Consider the following 21,102-nt stretch of genomic DNA (forward strand, 5'->3'; position numbering starts at 1 on the left):
CGCGGGCATCAACCTCTCCTGGCCCCAGCCCTGCAGCCTGGGCAGGCTCCCAGGCAGCAGCTTCATCCCAAATCATGGGGATATTTGGTTAAATCGAGTCATTTTTGTCACACTGGCCACTCTTCCCTGTGTTTTTGGTGTCCTGTTGCACAAAATCGTTCCTCACGCAATATCGGATTAATCCTCATTCCAATTAAAGAGACGAAGCACACCTAGGAAAGATCCAGGAGATTAATAAGTGCTGCAAATGCTACAATGCATCTGTAAATGTAGCTAAACTATAAAAGTATTGCCACATTTCCGAGGAGCCCCTGTACAGACACGGCTGTTGGGATTGACCTTGGAGCTGTTGGCAGAGCTGCCTCTCTCTGCAAGGCTCTGGCTGCAGAAATAGGCAAAAATTAGGTATTTTTACAAATGTTAAAGTTTCCTTCGAAGTTCTTCACTCTGCAACACCTTTTGCTTAAAAGAAATGTGCAGAATTTAGTGTTTGCAGAAAGGGGGTTTTGCATTAAGCCATTCTGGCTGTTTTCTGTGTAAAAGCAGACACTGAGCCCACACCTGAAGGGTGAGGGCTGGTGCAGCTCTGCCACTGCCCTTGGGGACAGCAGACAGAGACCCCTGTGACCCCCAGCCCTTCCCCAGGCAGCACCAGCTGCAACACCAGCTCTTCCATTTTATTTGGGGGGAAATGAGTGTTTTCCAACAAATGTGTGCCCGACACACATAAACCGCTGGTATTTCCTTTCTCACACCTCCACAGAGTTTTGGTTTTGGCTACAAGGCCAGGGAGGGAGGGTCAGGCTGGGCACAGGTCTAATGTCACTGTCCCTAGGGGGGAGCCCTGTCTGTGCCCCTCGCTGTGTGCCTCCCATGTGGGCAGTGCTGGCACCAGTGCATGTGTGGCAGCTGAGGACAGGTTGGAGCCTGTTCAATTTGCCTTTTTTTTTTTTTCCTCATAAAGGAGACCAGACAGTAAGGAAAAGCCAAATCTGTCCTCAAAGGAAACACAGTACCCCAGGCAGGGCTTGCCAACAGCGCTGGCCCCTTTCACCCCCACAAGCTCTGGGAGGAGGGAGGGGGTGTGAGGGTGCTTAGCCTGTGCTCGCTGTCCCAGTTGGGCAAAAACCAGCCCAAATGGTGGTGGTGGAGCCCCGTGGGCTTGGAAGTGAGCCCAGGTGTGGCTCAGCCATGGGGCTGCCAGAGCTGGATGCTTCCTCCCAGCACTGGCTGTGAGCACGGGGGATACCGGGATGGGAGGGAGGGACAAACACTCACCCATGTACATGACTGCATGAATAGACACAGAAAAATTAACACCTGCTTTTAAAAAGTGCATTTACAGCACAAAGGGAGGTGTCACACATCAGCTCCAATTGCTCCTCACCACTGCCCGTTCCCCATTCTTGTCCATCCCTCCCTAAAAAATCATTCACTCTTATTTATTTATACCCTTCATTGTTGAGGGTGTTGGCTGAGGCTGCCCTGGGTTTGGTGGAGGAAGCACAAGGGGTGCAAGGGGTGACCCTGTCCCACAAGGATGATGGCTGTGCTGGGAGTGGAGTGAGCACTGTAAAGGGCTCAGGCACCATCTTCTGCTTTCTCCCTCCTTTCCTTGCACATTTTCTTCCCCTCCAGCTTTCTGGCTTTCTCTTTCTTCCTGTGGGAGAAAAGGTCTCCATCAGCATCTAAGGAAATAAATCCCATTTATTATTTATTGCTATCAAAATGTGCCAGCCTGGCTCGGGACACAGGAGGAATACGCAATAGCCCCTCACAGAAATCAAAAAACTTTGGGTGGAAAAAGCCCAGGGTGGCGTTCAGGCAGGAAAATGCAGGTGCTTTGCCCTGCTCAGAGGGAGATCTGGCTACTTAACCTCTTTCTTAAATGCAAACATTGCTGTTGATGCAACTGGAACAGCACTCACTGAGGCAATGGGTCCGTCCGACATCTGCTGAAGGCCAGCCAAGACTGGAAATATTTATTGGTTCAGTGCTTCAGCACCGCTGTATTAATTGCAGCTGATGTTTTGATGGGCAGTTAGCACACAGGTATTGATGAAAATGGCACCACTTCATCTCAAAATTAACTGCTTGGCCATTCAGCAACAGGAGCTGATAAATTATGGCAATAAATTTGCCACGCAGATTTATGCCACCATAATTCGGGCCCACAGACACACTCTGGTGGGGACAGGGACCACGGTCAAGACCCTTCATTCCTTACCCATACATAGCCCCGTGGGGATTTTCAAATGCTTCCAGAAATTTGGGTGTTTTGTAACCTCTCAGGTCCTTTATAATCAGTGATGCTCAGGGGCCAAGGGACCCTCCCTGCCAAGTCTCCAGCAGCACAGGGGATGCTCTGAGCCACCTCCTCTTCCTCTGGATCACTGGAAACAGAGCTGAGCTTTCCCTATTGGTGTTATCTTTATGGAGGCCATTGGCGAGGAGAGGAGCCACCTCATAAACCATGCAGTTATCCCATTTTCCTAAAAACCTTTAAGACACAGAGTCAGGCTGCTGGTGCTGCAAAAGTGGAAGATGTCACTTGATTATTAATAGCAATATTATTAGTAGTATAGATACTGTTATCATCATCATCATCCTCTCACCAGGTGCTGCACTCAGCATGTGCTTATTTATTTATTTATGTCCCATTCTGCCCTCACAAAGCATTGCTGCCATTCAGGGCAGCCCCAAAGCCACTCTTTTTTCCAGGCTTTTTAGATTTTTACAGGATTTGCTCCAGGAGGGACACAATGTGTAGGCAGGGGCTGCAGCCCACCCTGTGCCACTGAAACATTCATCTGCGGAGGATGAACAGCAGCTCCCTGCCTTGGGCAGCAAAGAAATTGGAAAATATCCCTATAAATGTGATTCACAGGACACAGCACCTGCCTGCACACTGCATTATCCAAACCCATTAGGGTGAGGGAGATGCAGCCAACTATTTTGGGATATGGGGTTTAATTCCCCGGCCCCATTGTTCCTTATTTCCCCACAGGAATTTCGTATCCTGACACCTTTTTTTTTCCTTCCAAAATTCTTCATGTTGTTACTGGGTGGAAGAGGCCCAGCTTTTAGAGAAACTTCAGCTGGATGTTGCATTTATAAATAAATGTGACAAATTTAATAGGGTAGGATAGGTATTTGAATTATTGATTGTTAAATATTTAAGCTGCAAGTCCCCATCCATCAGCTTGTGTGAGAAGGCTTGGGGCAGATTTATGATGCTGGAGTTTTCCTGGTTAGCTGGCACTTGGCATTTCTATTAATTATAGCCCACACATTCGGGGTTTTTTTCAGGATTTGTTAGAAGTATTTATAAAAGATGTCCCTATTATACCATTTAAATATTGTTTGTGCAAGTGGAACGTGTTTTCTATTGTGGATTAATACCCTGTTTGATTTAGGGGAAAATTAAATTAGAAGGTGTAAGTCTCGGGAGATAAATGCTTTATTTGAGAAGGGTTTCCACCACTGGAAAGCAGAAAGTTTTTCTTTTAGATATAAATATTTTGCTCCAGGTGTTTGCCTGGGTCTGCAGGTGGGTGGAAAGGCTTTAAAGAGCCCTTGGCGACAGGGAGTGGGAGAGGGGGCACGTGGTGGGGAGGAGGCAGGATGGAATACATCCTATTTATTAATTTTGAGGGATTTAAGGCCTCCCCCTCTGGCTATTTCCCCGGGAAGGATGCGAGCCCTGGGGCAGGAAGGGTCTGTGTGAGGGAGGAAACCGCCCGGGGCCGCCAGGTCAATAACGCGCCTCCGAAAAAAATCCCTCCCGAAGTCTGGAGCTGTGTGATGGATTGTGATTGCTCAAGAAGAGCCATTACGGCCCGTTAGGTCAATACTCTGCATTTCCAAAGTGCTTTAATTAATACATGTTTACATCAGGTACAGCAGGGACTTCTCTGGGCCGTGGGATTAGGCCAAGAAAGGTTTCAAACTTTCGTAATTTGGGCAGGGGGTGCATGAGTTTAGTCTCTTAGTGCTTTATTGCCCCTTATAAAAGCATATCTTGATGTCATGAGCAGCAAGAAAATATTCATCCAGCAAGAGCAACACATCCCCTCTCACTGGGCAGTGGCCAGGGGGTCCCACAGCAAGAGAGGCCCCTAAAGCTTCACCAATTTACCCACCACAACCCCCTCATCCTTCCTCTCCTGGTTGTTCCTTTAGAGTCACGAAAAGTTACCAGCATAAAGATAAATTACTGCTGCTCCAGGGGAGTGAGGGGTGCTGCCAGTGGGGAAGGCATCCAGGCACTCCAGATTATTTTGGAGAGGGTGGGCCACACCCTCCAAAGTGTTGTTAAATCATAACTTCTGTTTTCAAGCCACAGGTCACCCGTCCTGCTGGTGGGACCTCAGGGCTCAGCCACCTCCCTCTGTCACACACCTTCCTCCTGGGTGCTGCTGTGATCTTGAACATGCAATTAAATATGTGAAGGATATTAATTAAATTAGAATATAATTAAATATAAGATAATTAAATATAAGGAGGATGTGAACCTGCTGGAGTGAATCCAAAGGAGGCCACAGAGATGCTCCAAGGGCTGGAGTTCATCTTCTGTGCAGCCAAGCTGGGAGAGCTGGGAGTGTTCACCTGGAGAGGAGAAGGCTGCAGAGAGACCTGAGAGCCCTTTCCAGGGGCTAAAGGGGCTCCAGGAGAGCTGGAGAGGGACTGGGGACAAGGGATGGAGGGACAGGACACAGGGATTGGCTTCCTACTTCCAGAGGGCAGGGATGGAGGGGATTTTGGGGAGGAATTTTTCCCTGGGAGTGTGCTGAGGCCCTGGCACAGGGTGCCCAGAGCAGCTGTGGCTGTCCCTGGATCCCTGGAAATGTCCAAGACCAGGCTGGAGCAACCTGGGATAGTGGAAGGTGTCCCTGCCATGGCAGGGGTGGATGAGCTTTAACATCCCTTCCAACCCAAGCCATGCTGGGATTCTGCAGCTGCTCAGAGCTCGGTCTGGTGTTGGGGTCATCACGACATCACTCACGGGACGCTGATTTACCTGCTGGAGTAATTCCAGATCTGTGCCTTGCTGTGGGAACCAAAGGTGTTCCATCTCTCCTGAATGTGTAGGGCTGGGAGCTGCCCAGCCCAGAGGAGCCAGCGACCAGCAGGTACCTCTGAAAACATAAACTCCACGAGCTTATTGATTTTTTTTTTCTCATTTTATTTTTTTTTTCCCCGCGTGCAACCACAAATTACAACCGGCACTGCTAAAAATCACTGGCCTATCCACAAATTTTAATTAAAACCTAAATAAATCATTTTGGGCACTGCACTTGCACACAAACAATGCGGGAGATGGCACACTTACAGCGGCCTGTCAGCGGCCGCTGACTAATGAGTCGCTGTGAAAATACAACCCCAAGGGCCGGAATTGAAAGCAGATTCCTCGGCTAACGAAGGGCACATGCGACCCCGCCGTGGCCATCGTGGCAGAAGGCACCAAAACCAGCTCTGGGGGCTTGGGGTGGGGGGAAGAAAAATTTTGTTAAGGCTGCAGGCCGAGGTTTATTAAATAAAGCGCGGCGGGGAAACGCAATAGCGCAGCTGCAGCCTTTTCGCCCGGCGATGGAGTCATGTTTTCCCCTGTCCTTGCAGCAAACAATAACCATATGCTGGGTTTGTTACCAAATGTTTATTTTATTCCTTCATTAGTACACAACGAGGGCTTGGAAAAAGGAGGCTTCGTTGCTCCAAGCGCTCGGGAAGAGCTTTTAACCAGGCCCCAGCTGTGTGGAACTGGCGGTGCTGCCCAGCGCGGCTTGCAGCGGGTGCTGCTCAAGGTTGTGCTTTGCCATGTCACCCACAACGTGTCCCTGTTGTTCCTCTGGACCTGGGGGTCCTACCTTGCATGGAGGAACCAGGATGGATCCATGAATCTCATGGTTCCTCCCCCCCAGGGAATGGTGCTGTGGGGACGGAGGCCAAGTGAAAAACCTCTAAAAACAACCTCTTCAACTCTTCTGTCCCTCAAACAAACTCTTCTCCCGTGTTCTAGAAGATGTCAGATGTGACAGGGAACACCCAGGCCAGGAGAGAATTCCTGGTTGTGCACTGGAGAGAGGCCTTGGCAAGTCCTGGTGAAGCCGTGAGGTGCTGATAGCCAGCACAGATGGGAATCCCAAGATCCTCACAAAACCGCACAAGATCCTTTTTTGTGGCTCACAAAAAGCCTTGGAAATGAAAGCTGGTTTAGTGATGGAGCTGTTCCCTTTCCAAGAGCAGTGGCCTTGGCCCAGCTCTGCTCAGGGCACATGATTCACCTATGGCTGCTCCTCCAAGGAGGAGCCCTTGGGACACCACTGGTGCCTTCAGGGATCCTCCCTCCCTTCATGGACCCCATCCTTCCTGCATGGACCCCCCTCTTTGTGCACACACCACCACAGGAAGGTGTCCTCCCAAGGCCAGCACTCCTCTCCCAACCAGCAAATATCCACAGATGCTCTGAGTTTGGCAAAAGCCCACTTTCTCAGGGAACCCTCATTTTCTCATCTCCACCAAAGAGTCAAGGCAGACCTAGGTTTCAAAGTTTGGGGTTTTCCCTGTGAAAGGACTCACAGTTTCCAGCCAAGAGCTGCATCTTCCACACAGGCATGGAGCTTGGAGCCACAATTCCTAAAAAACACCCAACAGGACAACTCTCCCTGCAGCAAATGCTGCATTTCCATGTAGCATCTCCATGTGGCAAAGCATTCCAGCAAAGAGCCAGGACTTGTCCTGCTCCCAAAATACCCAAAATTACGCTATTTCCACCAAGAATGAGGCTGTTACCACCAAGAATGATGCTGTCTCTACCAAGAATGATGCTATTTCCACAGGAATGATGCTATTTCTACCCAAAACAATGCTATTTCCACCCAATAAGGATGCTATTCCTTTGGGGGAATGATGGTAACTCACCCCAAAGCATCCCGAGAAAGGAAATTCCTGGAAATGGGAGCTGGGCCACCTCACTTGCCTTTGCTTTTTGGGTTTTTTATCCCTCCCTTAAAGCTGCCTTGTGAAAAAAAAGGAAAATATGGTATGTGTGTGTTGCTCCTGCAATTGAAAACCAGATCTTGACTGAGGAAAAGCTACCAAAAAAAAGGAAGAAAGAAAAAAAAATCAAACCTCTCCCAACTGCTCATGGGAACAAAATGTGGAGCACATGAGGCTGTCCCGGGGAGAAAGTTTGCTAAAAATAACATATGCAGATTATGTACATAAAATGTCATGAAATATCAGCAGAGAAACCCGTGTGGAGGTTGAGGCTGTTGCAGTTACAGCTGAGATGGGCCAGATGAAGGACATGCAGCACTGGGAGTGTCTGCAGCAGGACCAGAAGTGAGGCCAGCTCCTCTCTACAGCCAGAGCTCAGGGACCACCTCTGACAGAGCCCAAACAGAGTGGAATGGGGCTTATCTTTGTGATTTTTCTGGCTAGGGAGGGTCAGGTACAGCCCCTGGGCTGCTCTGAAGCCCTGTACCTGCAAAGGGTCTGCTCTGTGATTCTCCTAAATCAGAGCCATTCTCCTTAAATATTTAACAATATTTAATATTAAGTGAAGAAGAGGCAGAGCCTGACCTGGGGTCAGGCTGGGCTCGCCACAGGGGCAGCAGCAGCACATCCTGATGGCTCTTACATGAGGACAAATTGCAGAGCAAAATCCACATTCCAAAATACATGGAAGTGTTGTAGCCTGAGGGAGCACTCCCACCTTTCCCATAGCTGGAGGATCCTGGAGAACTGCTGTGTTTCCGGAGTCATTATCTTACAAAAAGGGAAGAGAACGGAGGAGACAAATTAAATAAAATATTAATATTTCATGAAAATTGACAGCTAAGAAGAGTTCATCCATTTGGCAATCTGGAAATGGCCCAACACCATTTTTACCAGCACAGAGGGTTCCAGCAGGACAGCCAGAGGAAGGAAAGCCACTGCCCCCACCGTCCTCTCCCAAAATCCAGGGATGATGGATTCATTGCTGCTGAGCTGTGCATCCCCCTGACACCCCTGCAGCCCAGCCCTGCTGCCTGAGTACGTATTAAAATGAGTTATGTAGGTCACTGTGTGAAAACAAACAGTGCTGTGGATGCATGCAAATAACACAGCACAACTCCCAGAAAATTTATATCGCAGCCAGAGGACTAAGGAGGGAGCGTGGAAAATGTCAGCCACGTTTTAATGCCACCCTGAAGGGCTCCAGGGGGTCTGGCAGCCCTCCTTAGTGCCTCAGGGAGCCCTGGGATCCTCCCATCCACCAGCAGAATGAGTTACTGGGATGGTTCCTCTGGCACAGCAATGGGAAGGGATCTGCTTCAGCCGGGATGAGGGATGAGCTGGGTAAAAAATCACCTTTTTTCTGTGATTTGCTGTAGAAGCAGAGGTGTGGGTCACAGTCACAGCCCAGGGGAACTTGCACAGCTGGAAATCACAGAATCGTGGAATGGTTTGGAACCATGGTTTGGGCTGGGAGGAACCTTAAAGCTCACCCAGTGCCAGCCCTGCCATGGGCAGGGACACCTTCCACTGTCCCAGAGCGCTCCAAACCCTGTCCAGCCTGGCTTTGGACACTTCCAGGGATCCAGGGGCAGCCACAGCTTCTCTGGACACTCTGTGCCAGGGTCTCCCCACCCTGACAGGCAAGAATTCTCAACATGATGTCCAGTATTCCTGGAGAGGACGAGCATTTTCTCTGTGAGGCTTGGGATGGGGGGTAGGAATGCTGGCGAGCTCTCCCATTCCCTGTGGTTTGGAGAGGAGAGGAAAAGGCTGAAATTATCCCAGGATGCTCCAGTGGCAGAGCCTGTTCCACGGAGCAGGAGCTGCTGGCTGAAGGGGGATTTGCACCCAGTCCCTTTAGAAATGCTTGGATGGGGCAGGAGTGCCAAGTCCTGGAGCCTGGTGGTATTTGGGAAGCTGCAGCAACCAGGAGTTCCTGTGGGAAAGGACATTTCTCATCATTTCAGCTGTAGAAGCAAGGCTTGAAAATGCACAGTCTGGAGCCAGGAGACAAGGAAAATCAGATAAAATGTACTTCTGTACAGGGTTTTTAGGTGAGACTCATGACTTTTTAATGGACTGGACTGATTTCACTCCCATTGTGTCACTGCTGGCTGGTGCAGATCCAGCTTCTTGCTGTCCAGCCAAGCCAAGGATCCTTCCCTGCTGCCACAGGGTGCTCTCCCAGCCAGACTCCCACATTTCAGCCACAGGGAAGGGTATGAGATTCATCTGGACAGGCAAAACCCTACACAGTTCAGCCAAGAATACATCTGAACTCCTGAGGTCAGCAGTTCAACATCGTGCTGTTACACCCCTGCCAGATATTCCATTCCCCTCCTGAATCCTCATCAGGGGACACACCAGGCACTGATTGATTTGGGGAACCTCTCCTTGGGTCAGAAAGGACTTCACAGGCAGCCAGCACTGCACTGGAAGAGGACTGAGGGACATGAGCAGCCTGGAGGATCATCCAGCCCCAAAACCAAGGCAGGAGCGACAGCAGGCGAGGATGAGAGCTTGTGGGGGCAGCAATCTAAGTCACCCCTGTGCCCCCTCCTTCAAAAACACCTTCAAAAACACTTGGCTCAGGAAACCAGAGGTTCTGGGTGCTGGGGGCACTCAGACTTTACCTTCTTGCCTGCACAAAGTGATGGGTATCTCCCATCCACTGCACGCACCCAGCTTTGCTGGCTGCTGTGGCACAGCAGAGCTTTTAAGGAGAGTCTCGTCTTTGTTCACCTAGGAGAAAGTAATTGGTCAAATTTAATTCAGAGAGGGATCAATTAGAACAGGTTGTGATAGACAGTTAGGTCACCAGCAGCTCCTATAAATCGCGGGTAGAATTTCCTCCTTCACCATCTACCAGTTTGATGTAGGAAATGGCTCATTTGCAAGCTAAAGGTTTAATTAGGAGAAAAAAGAAGGTCAGCAGAGATCAGATGTGAATTGCAAAGTGCTAAAGAAGTTTACTGCAGCAACGTATTTATCGAGAGCCGTGCTATAGATCTGCTGCCTCTCTGTCCAGAATGCTAATAGCACCCCTTTGAATTCTTCCTATCCACAGAAAATTCATCGATAATATCTGCGATGTTTTAAAGCTGTTTGCCACTTGGGCTTTTTTAATGATAATCAAGACTCCCTTACCCATCTAGTTAATTGTGGATCCTTCTTTCCAGGTCAGGTTTCTAGAATGTGACACCCTTTGGGCTGCTGTTTCCTCTCCCATCCATGGCAATGTGAGCCTGGCAGAGGGTATTTATTGCTCCCCATCACCAAGGACATAGTCACAATGTAAAATGGGCCAGAAATATCAATATGATGAAAATTCATGGCGTTTCTTCCTCACCTCACTGTACTCTGTGTGGTTTTTACGGATGTGTAAACTGCAGGAATAAAAGAGTTCTGCACAAGCTCTCTTAAAAGCAATGGCAGTGACAGTAATGTGATTACACGAGGTTTTGGCTCAGTGGTGACAGTGCTGAGCTGGCCCAAGGCAGCAGAGCCTAAAGTTAAGCCATGCCATTGGTCTCAGCTCCTGGTCCAGGGGAGAGGGGTCCAGGGAGGCTCTGCATTTGGGCTCTGCAGGCTGGGGGAGGAACAGGCTGTTTCCCCATGTGCTGTTTTGGACACTGGGATAAGAAAGCTACTGTCAGGCTCTGCTGCTGCTCCTGCAGAGGGGATGAGGGGCACCATCTCTTCATCAGCATCAGCAGCTTTCAGCTGGGACAGAATAGAATTAGATTGGCTATTGGAAATGAATTTTTCCCTGTGAGAGTGGTGAGGCCCTGGCACAGGGTGCCCAGAGAAGCTGTGGCTGCCCCTGGATCCCTGGAAGTGCCCAAGGCCAGGTTGGACAGGGACAGTGGTTATTCCTGGGATAGTGGAAGGTGTCCCTGCCCATGGCAGGGGTGGGCTTTATGGTCCCTTTCAATCCAAATCATTCTAGGATTCCATGATTTTGTGGTCTCCAGGAGATCCATGAGTGCTCCCTCCTGCTGTCCCTGTTCCCTGTCCCTGGGGGTTCCCACTGGAGAGGATTGGCATCGGTGCTCTGGGTGCAGCAGTGCTGTGTCTGCCCTTGGCTGGGGCTTCATCAACAGGCACAGATGCAGCTTCCAGCCTGATCTGCTCTGCAGCTGGGGCTGGGAAGGACTCAAAGTCCAGAATCACCAGGGGTCCAGGCATCCCAAACTGTCATCGTGAACACTGTGATTTGGGCCCCATTAGATGTCACACATGATTAATGGCTCTGCACAGGGTACAGCAGGACAAACCCTGACGAGGTCCAGGGACAGCCACCAAGGTGGAGAGAAATCAAAATGGCAGCTGGGCCTGGCTGGAAAGACAAGAGCAATTTTTCCAGTCACTTCCATTTGTTCCAGTATCACTCAGTCCCCCACCCAGTTTGATGTGAGGCTGCAATTCCTCTCTGTGAGAAAGGACAGCTACAGCAGCTCCAACTGCACACTGATGTAATTAACCAGGCAACGTTAATTCCCAGCACCTGAGACTCCAGTCCTGCGTGCAGGGATGAGAACACTGATTTCAATCATTCCAGCAAGGCCAGCAGCAGGAACAGGCGGAGGACAGAGGAGGCTCCTCGCTCTTCTGCAGGATCAGAAACTCACCACAATTATCAGTCAACACTTCCAGCTGTCTGCTAAAGGCTAAAGCAAACACATCCCAGCTCTGAGGTGGGAGGCAGCAGAGCTGTAATTATTTCAAAGTTTAACTGCTGCCTCCATCTCCAGACACAGAAACGAGGACGATCCCGATGTATCCCGCTCCCACCGACAGCGACAGCGTCTGAGGCTCCTCCTGCAGCAGCTCAAGTGGCTTCTAGGATGCTTCAGACTCAGGTGTGAGGTGTAGAAAGCATTAAGTTAACCATTTCCTGCCTTCAGCAGGGAAAAGCTGCGTTACCTTGGACCAGCCACGTCCCCATTAAAATATCAGCTCCTATGAGCCTCGTGAGAGGAGCAGGAGAATTCCTGTGTGAGGGAAATCCAGGTGTTCCAACACCCAGATCATGTTTGACATCAGACAGAGGAGGTGACAGACCTCGCAGTGTCCCTGAATCACTGACTCACACCTCTGTCTGTCCTGGTTTAAAAGTAAGGCCTCCAAAATGTGGTCCAGCCAAGGGAGCCATGTGGGACTTTACCCCGCGGCCTCCTCTGTGACAGGAATGGTGCAGCTCCCAATGTGGGCCATGGATATGGCTGGATTTATGGAGTATTCATTATTTTAATAGCGCTCATTGACTTAGGGTCAAAAATCTTTTTCCAGCTTTTTTTTTTTTTTTTTAATGTAAGGAAAGAGCCCGTATGTCACAATCTCATGCCTCATCTAATTGGGTAAGTGTTTCCTTTGTCCTTGAAACCGAAAAGTAGACGGCGTATCCAGGAGCTACAGAATGAAAAAGCATCTGCCTTTGGTATTTGGCAGGCCTCAATTAAAAACCTGCTGCCTGGGCTATCACTTTTTCTTTAATTCTGACCAAAATGCTTCTGCTCGGATTCAAGCTGACGGTTCTGAAGGTTGGGCTAAGGGAACGCAAAAAAACCCAAATATTTTGGAATAATAATTAATGTTTTACGTACAACAGGAAAGAATCCCAGATCCAGAAGCCCAGAGTCATTCTGGAAGCACAGGAAAGACTCAGATCCCCTCCGAGTGTTTCCATAAGCTCCTGCTGGAGCAGAGCTCAGGTCCACCCTCGAGCCCGCTCCCAGCTCCACAAATCCAGAGCTCAATATGCACAAAACACTTCCATCTTTAAAAAATAATTGAAAAGGTGCACTCTGAAGTTCACTGGATCGATCCCACTGAATTTATTTAGAAGACACTTCATTGTGTCAAAGATTTAATGGCGAGGTTACGATGCCCAGCCTTCAGAATGTCAATGTGCTGCAGCGGGAGCGTTGCAGGGAATGCTAAAACCCTCGGCAGAGCACGCCCCAGCACAACTGCCAGATTTGTGAAATATTAAAATTATTACACAGAGTTTAGATAAGATGCAGGCTGCTAGGGGAAAAGCAGCACAGGGGCTGGAATTCTGCGTGTGTCTTATGAGTAGTGGGATGAAATTTTGCAGCCTCCCTGCGGACTCCTTGGCCGGCCCCTTACATCCCTTCGAGCCCTCGCTCCCAGGCTGCCCCTTTGGAAATGTGTGTGTCTGGACATGAGCAGTATTTCCCGGCACACTTGATTAAATACCTCCCCTGGTTATTTATTGCACATTAAACAACATCTCTCCTGCACGTACCTTGCTTGGACAAAAGCTCTTTGCTCTCAAGTGCAGAGCTCAGCATGTCGTAGGCCAGAGCTCTGCAAACCTCCGGCAGCACCCATCAGCATTCCCTGCTTATTAAACACCATTTCTGGAACCTGAGAGTTACCCTGCTTTCCTGCAGTTTACATTTCTTGCTGCCTGTGATACAGTTTTAATGCAGAACATGCCCAAAGGGTTTTTTTCCTCCCTCTCTCTCTGTCCTTGGGGAATCTCCCTGTTCGGTGCTGCGGGAACAATCCCGACCCACCGAAGGACTCCCAGGCTGTAAAGTTTCAAGCGAAGCGGGAGGGCGGGGGAAGGAATGACAAGTCCTTTTTACTGAAATTCTCTCCCCAAATGGATTTGGCAGAGCCGGGCTCTGCTGATCTTAAAGCAAGGTTTATCATTCGTGCAGGCTGCTGCCTGAAGGGGGAAAAGATCTTTGAAGTTGCTGAATGATGGAAGGGTCTCCCCCCTCCTCTCCCTCGCGCACATTTTTTAAGGGTGGTGACTGGGAGATGCTCAACTGCCCTGAGTCAGGAAATTACATGACAAATTAAACAATTATGTGTTTTAGTGCTGAGCTTCTATTTAAACATTTAGCATCAAACAAGCTTTTTAGCATGAATTCCACAGGCATTTATACTTTCCCCACCACCTGTAATTCCACACTGGGTTATTTTCTCTGCATCTCAAGAGCTCCCCTGGTCCAGTATCTACACCTTGGAGATATTTCTTTATCATTTAACTTTATTACAGAAGGCACTACTGCCTGGACACTGTTGGAGTGACAAGGACTATTTCCTTAATTACTGTACATTGATAATAGCATTTACTCTGGCAGCTCCAGTGCTATTCAATCAAGCAAGATTCAATACAAAAAAGCTGATTTGCCAAAAAAGAGATTAGCATAAGTGCCTACAGTCACATTCTATTTTTGAAGGTAAAGCTACTGTGTCTGTGAGCTTTCTTGTGGGAACTTTATAAAGAGAGATTAATCTAGTTTATCTCCTTCAAAACATATTTGGGCAAATCGCAGAGAGTCACTGTTCAGGCTCTTTTGGCAATAATTTTATATAAACATGTAAAATAAAGACCTGCACAGAAAGTGCTAATCAGCAGCAGGAAGGTGTAATTTTTTCACTTACGTGGACGTAGACATTTGTGGTGAAAAACTCTGTGTTCCCCAGTTTGCTGTTGCTGCTCTTTGTCATTTAATCAAGTGGTGACTGTAGCTGTTGCACTTTAAAATTAAATGCTATTATTTATGGTAGAACTTGTGCTGGTTAAAAGTGCAGAGCTCAGCACTGTGTACGTTTGTAAGCAGAAGGTTAAGCAGGACATTTTAAATGGTAAAGCAAAGGGCTTAATCAAGGCTGAAGAGCAAAATGCAGTGGGATAACAGATACAGTAAATAGGCATTAATCACCATACAGGCTTAATCCAGGTATTAGGCAGTCTTGGGGCTAATTCGAAGACTCACTTACATAAGAACTCGTTCTACCAAACCCTAAGTAAGTGAATAACTTTATTCTTAGGAGAAAACTTAGCAGTGCTAAAGGCCCTTGCCCTATCAGGCCTGAGTTATATATTTGTAAAATGATCATCACACAATTATTTTGCCTGAAGGAGCTTTTCTGAGTTAGGAGGCACGTGGAGGGGGGTGGTTCAAGGAAGGAAAAACTTGAAACACCAGAGCATAAGGAGCCACTTTTCCATGTGGTTTTTCCCCCCCTTGACACTGTCTATTACTGTGACATCAAAATCCAAGCTAAGCACTTCTTGCCAAAGATGGACCAGATAAAATCACGAAGCCAGTATCATCTCATGGGAGACAGCTCACTGTCTTAGTGCCAAATTTAGTGACTACAAATCCAGGCTTAGAACATAGTCCTTCCCTAGCCATAATCCAGCACTTGCACCCTGGATTTGTGTTTAACTACTGATGACCTAAACTTTGGGGCTTAAGAAGATAATTGCACATCTATAGGTGTGGAGCTCACTGAACAGAAGTTCTTTTATTGGATGCTCAGAAAGATTAAAGCTCTTCCATAAAGTTTAACTTCACATCAGAAATTCCAGATCTCTGTACAGACAGACACCTCTCGTGTACTGACACAGCTCAAGCCCCAGGGTGGATTTTGAAATCCTGGTCAAGCTTGCTTTAGAATCATGGAATGGTTTGGGCTGGAAGGAACCTCAAAGCTCATCTCTTTCCACCCTCTTCCATGGGCAGGGACACCTTCCACCAGACCAGGTTGCTCAGAGCCCCTTCCAGGCTGGCTTTGAACACTTCCAGTGCGTTCCAGCCCTGAGGAACAGCAGACTCAGGGTTAGCACCACACAGCCTACCCTGAGGAAATGGGGAGGGGATGGAAGTGGGGAATGCAGTAGATGTCCACGGTTTATCTGCTCAAGGAACAGCAAGATGAAAAAAAATCCACAAACCTTTAATTGTGAACGTAGGAGAGGGACAGTGATGTAACTGTTCCCAGGGAACACTATTCTTATTTTGTAGAGGGAGGTGAGCCAAGATACTTAAGCTCTAGAGAACCTTTAACACAGGAAGCTATTTATCATAACAAGCTTGGTTGATACTGCTCCCATACTGAACCAATTAGATTAGCCTATTTCGTCATACTTCATAACTTGGGATGATAGGTTTCCAAGCATGGTACAGTGCAGTAATTGAATTTTGATCAAACACACATGGCCCATAACCCAGTATGTGAAACTTTCAGAACAGTTCACAGCTTTTAAATATCCAGTCAACATGTTGCCAAAAGTACAGGATGTACTTGATGCAAGTGGGAGAGGAGGGGGGGAGCACGAGTCCACGCCGTAACTTGGTACAGCTGTAAAACAAACATTTTTTTGTTCCGATTCTGTTCCTACTTTAGAAAAGGAGCTGGGAGGAAGACAGTCAATGTCAAGTAAGTCGTTTTTCTCCCCAGCCCCCACGCCCCTCAGGCACACATTCCCCTTTTAACATTCTTAGATTACCACAACCTTTTAAATTCACTCTACTGTACTTACATACTGTGTTAGACACACCAGCAATTATGGTTGTTAGCATGACACATCCATTGCCTACACTTAGTTAACAAAATAACTTAAAAGTCGCATGCATCAGCCTCTTTAATAGGGCTATAATCAATGGGGCCCTGGAATGAAAGCCCTAAAAATTACCCCGCACCTCTGCATTCCCCAGGACCTTGCCTTGCCAGCACAATCCACATGGTGGGCAGTCTTGTCCAGCTCAAGGTGAACACTCAGTTTTTCAGTTCTCAGCATCCTCTTATGTCTTCCTGCCATATTTTCCCCACGGTAAATTCAAGGAACTTTGAAGAAGACCCTGTAAAGGAAACGGAATACATTAATAAATTCATTCCTATGGCTTTACTGACACGGGGGCAAAGCAGCTTCTGCAGAGCAGGTTTATGGCATGGGAAATGCTGTGCCACAGTTTTTTTGGGGCAAGTGATGGCTATCCATGTCAAAGCTGCTCCCTGGCCTAAAAGGGAGTCTGGCATTCTCCAGCAGTGAAGCAGGACATCACCAACCTCTGCTTATGGTACTGACAACTTCTTCCTCAGTTTTAGAATCACAGATTCACAGACTGGTTTGGGTTGGAAGGATCTTAAAGCCCATCCATTGCCACCTCTGCCATGGGCAGGGACACCTTCCACAATCCCAGGGTGCTTCAACCTGGTTTTGGACACTTCCAGGCATCCAGGGGCAACCACAGCTTTTCTGGGCACCCTGTGCCAGGGCCTCCCCACCCTCACAAGGAACAATTTATTGTGTATCTCTAACCTAAATTTCTCCTCTTTCACTTTGACCCCACTGCTCCTTGTCCTAGCACAAGTTTTGAATGATTTGACCCAAAGGCAGCCCCAGATACCTCGATGCCCTGCGAGGGGAACCACCAGGGCACCCAATACTCATTGAGGTGGTGGCAAATGGCATCAAAGCTGGGAGTTCCTGCTCCATCCCCCCAGAGAGGGCAGGCTCTGGAGGCTCACCCCAGCACCGCCTGCCTCGGAGGCGTCTCACACACCTGCTCTGAGCACAGCTGTGCACAACAGCAGCCACAGGTTCCAAGGGGAGAAACGGTGCTTCTCCCAGGGAACAAAATGCACAGCTCGTTTTGTCCTGCTGTTGGTTGGGGACAGGCATTTCCTGGCTGCAGCCACCCCCTGGCAGGACAGGGTGCAGAGGATGTGCTGGATCTCATCTCCCTCCCCGCCCCGCTGCCCACTAAGTTATGATACTGCAGAGAAAAAAAAAAAAAAAGACAAAAAAAAAAAAAGAAAAGAAAAAGAATTTGGTGCTCAACTTAATCAGACTTGGACCAAGTCTCAGCTCAAACCAAGGTTAAATAGGCCTGTTCTAAGGTAGGATTTATATAGCAATTACAGTAATGGAAACTGAGCTTTATAATTCTTATACTGCCTAAAATTCTGCTGTGTCATATGCATCTGCAGAGCCCGAGGAATGTGCTGCTCGGGGAGCACTGCAGTCCTGAAAGCAGCCATTCAAATGGATCATGGAGAGTTATTGGAGCACGTGGATGGCCGAGATTTTTATGAAGCACAAAGAGTTGCAAACAGAAATCCTGGGAAAAGCAAGGAGCGGGTATCTGAGACAAGCTGTAATTTTTTTAAAATACTTTATTTTGTTGGGAATGTTGGGAGCTAGATCTCCATCAGACACGGTGCAAACAGCATTGAGGGTGTCCTTTTTATCCTTGGATTTCCTTCCCCTTGCTGCAGTCTTAGATGCACAGTGCAAAATGCGTCTTGGCCAGACAGAATCCTCGCAGCCACTTTCCAGTTCGCTCTGTTGTGCAAGGAAAAATACCGGTGTGCGAAGTCTGTGCTGCGATAAAGAAGAACTCGGGAAGATTTGGGGATCTGATAGGGGGTTTGGCTCCACCTTCAGGAAGCAGAAGGCAGAGAGACAACGCGGGGCCGAGTTTCAGACACTTCCCGCAGGATCTGGAGCCTGACATCATTCCTGCCCCCCAAAGGGTCCCTGCTCGGATTTGTCACAGAATCCCTGATCCAGTGCTGGACATTCCTACAGGAGCAATGCAGCTCTGAAGAGTCCCCCTCCTCCTGGAAGAGCTTGAAGGATTGGGGCAGGATGTCCAGAGGGAGCTGGTACTTGGACAAAAAGCACCAAAAAGCAGCTTTAAGGTGACAGAAAGTTGGGGTACGTGGGATGCCACAGGAGTGTATCCAACACCGTTAGCCATTCACACCATCAGGGCTGAGGCTCCCCTGCAGAATGTGATTTTCTCCTGTAATTCCCAGAGATTAGGAAGGTTCTCTGGGTATCACAGATGGATTGAGAGGAAGAAAGTGGGAAGAGTCTTGATCATATTTCAGTCTAGCAAAACACTTAAGCATATGCCTAAAGTTAAGCTATTTTTTCTCCTCGGATTCAGGCAGAAGATGCAAACGGAACAATCTCTCATATTTCATTTTTTGGCAGACTCAGATGCTGAACCCAGAACGAGGTAGCTGGTTAAACAGCATGATTTAAATGAATTTAAATGGTGCATTTTTTAAAGAAGCCACACAGTGACCACTTATAATAATGAAAATGGTAGGGTGGTTAGGGATGACACTGAGTTTGAAAGTCTGTGCAATGTGTTACTGAAGTAATCAGCAATCACACAATTAGCAACAGTCCTGTGAGGGAATGGAAATGCACGGTCTTGCCTCTGGAATTCCCCAGCTGGGTGCTTGAGCACCCAACTTTATTGTATTTAACATCACTTTCAGGAGGAAGCAGGTTTGAAAAGTGCAGAGCAAGCAGCAGTGCAGAGATGGCCTAAACACCTAATGAATCTAAAAATAAAAAAACCTCAAAAACACTGAGAGGAGATGGGAGCAGACTGAATAGACAGAGCTGTGCAAGCAAATATAACTGAATATACTCCTGAGGAACAAAGGAAACAATCCTTGATGGGGTGACAACAGATGTTCTCCAAAAAAAAATTCTAAGGGAGCATTTCAAACACAAAGACCTTCCTGTGGAGCTGAGAAGTTTTACTGGCAGAAGTACAGGAATTCATCTTTGGAAACAGAGTAAAAGCTAACATTTAAGGTGTTATCAGGTCCTGAAAGCAGCAGTGATATCTTCATGTAATAAGTGGTGGGTGGTGGCGGAGAGGGAAATGGTGAGGGTAACAAAATGCTGTCACAGGAAGTTGCTGTGGCGGAGTTGTGGTTTAAATCCCAGGAGGAATAACCACTTTGTTGTAAAAAAAACTCCATGAAAAGAAGCTCTAGACACAAGTGAGAGACGCACAGGTTAGCCCAGCTGAAGGAAAGCAACCCAGAGTCATTTATTGGTGCAGTCAGCACACTGAAGTGCCACCACTTTGGCACTGTGGGAGCAGGTGGGGAGTGCCCAAAGCTGGATGTTTCTCCCAGCTACAGGTCACGGTTAAACATACTGCAGAAAATCTCAAATTGGTCATTAAAATAAAAGGGGAAATAGGACAGCTTGTAGAGTCATTTTTGAAATGACTGACTTGTGCTGGTAGTTTGGGAAGATTTGGGTTTAATGCCTGGCCTGGATCTGCAGCATCTTCAGTGAACAGTTTTATCTGAGTTTTTTAAGGCTGGGCACCTCAAACTCTTGTTTAAAACACTGCTCTTTACTTTTTATGTTCTTTATTTTTATAGATACAGAATAATACTTCTCTGCCTAGTTGGAATGTTGAAAGGATTCCTGACTATCTGCAAGGCCAGCAGATATCATTTTATCTGGGAACGAGGCAGGAGGACGACATACTACATTGTCTAATTGTTTTCATTGCTTTGCAACTGTTTTGGGGAAAACAACCCCGAGAGAAGATTATTGCAGTGCAATCAGAACTACAGAAAGACTGGGATGGACAACTTGATTGACAGGAGAAGGCTAAAGCAGGCAGCAACACAAAAAATCATCATTGGACAGACATTTTGATAAATATTACTGCAGCCAATTTATTATTAACACAGTGGGACAGCTTTACATCTTGCATCACACTTTTCACAGCCCTTATGGTAAACATGCCATATCTGACAATTACAAGATGAAAACAAAGACCTCACTAACTGTCTCCTGGCCCTGCAGCTTTATCTGCTTGCTCAGTTAACCCTCTCTCCACTTCAGCTGTGCAGCTAAACGAGCAGATAGAAACATATTATACATATATTAACATGTATTGCGTGTTCATATAGAGAACACAACGCCAGCAGCCGCCCATGAAATTCCCAAAGGTTAAGCAATCTGTGGCACTCACTCCTAAAACATGGGAGAGGATTGGGGCTGAGGTGGGAACCTCTCAGGACAAGGCAGAGGATCAAGGGGAATGCCTTCTGAAGGGAAGAGACGTCACCCATGGCTGTGTTCTGGCTGTGGGGACAACCCCAGTGTGAGCAGCCCTGGATCCCAACCCTGGCCCCAGCAGGGAAGGATCCCACAGCAGAGAAGGATCCCATGGCAGGGAAAGATCCCAGAGCAGCTCTGATTTCCTGGCTGACACATCTTCTCTTCCTACACAATCACTACAGCCAGGACCAGCAGCTCTTTCTCTCTGCTGCCTGTTTGGCTTCTGGGATTAGAATCTCATGGACCTTGGAACTAAAATCCTATTTTCAACTGATTCACACAAAGCAGCTCCTGGAATTTTTTTACAGATAACGAAGCACAACGTGTGTTGCTGAAATCACCAAGTCAAGCCCTCTGCTACTTGAACACCTGGAGACACATTTTAGAATGGAATCCTGTGTGATAAGTCGCCCAAGGCTATTTTTTTATTA

The 21,102-nt window shown here is 47.8% G+C and overlaps 1 long non-coding RNA gene across 1 annotated transcript; it reads right to left on the reverse strand.

The window, feature by feature from the left end:
* Window positions 1-77: 77 nt before the first annotated feature.
* On the reverse strand, window positions 78-5,212 carry LOC135304162 (uncharacterized). Its single transcript, XR_010365609.1, has 3 exons — window positions 5,021-5,212; window positions 1,453-1,660; window positions 78-212 (listed from the first exon to the last, which is right to left on the reverse strand). It is a non-coding gene; the product is annotated as an uncharacterized LOC135304162 (long non-coding RNA).
* Between the last annotated feature and the right edge of the window lie 15,890 nt (window positions 5,213-21,102).

This window comes from Passer domesticus, chromosome 7 (genome assembly GCF_036417665.1).
Source record: "Passer domesticus isolate bPasDom1 chromosome 7, bPasDom1.hap1, whole genome shotgun sequence".
Taxonomy (NCBI): domain Eukaryota; kingdom Metazoa; phylum Chordata; class Aves; order Passeriformes; family Passeridae; genus Passer; species Passer domesticus.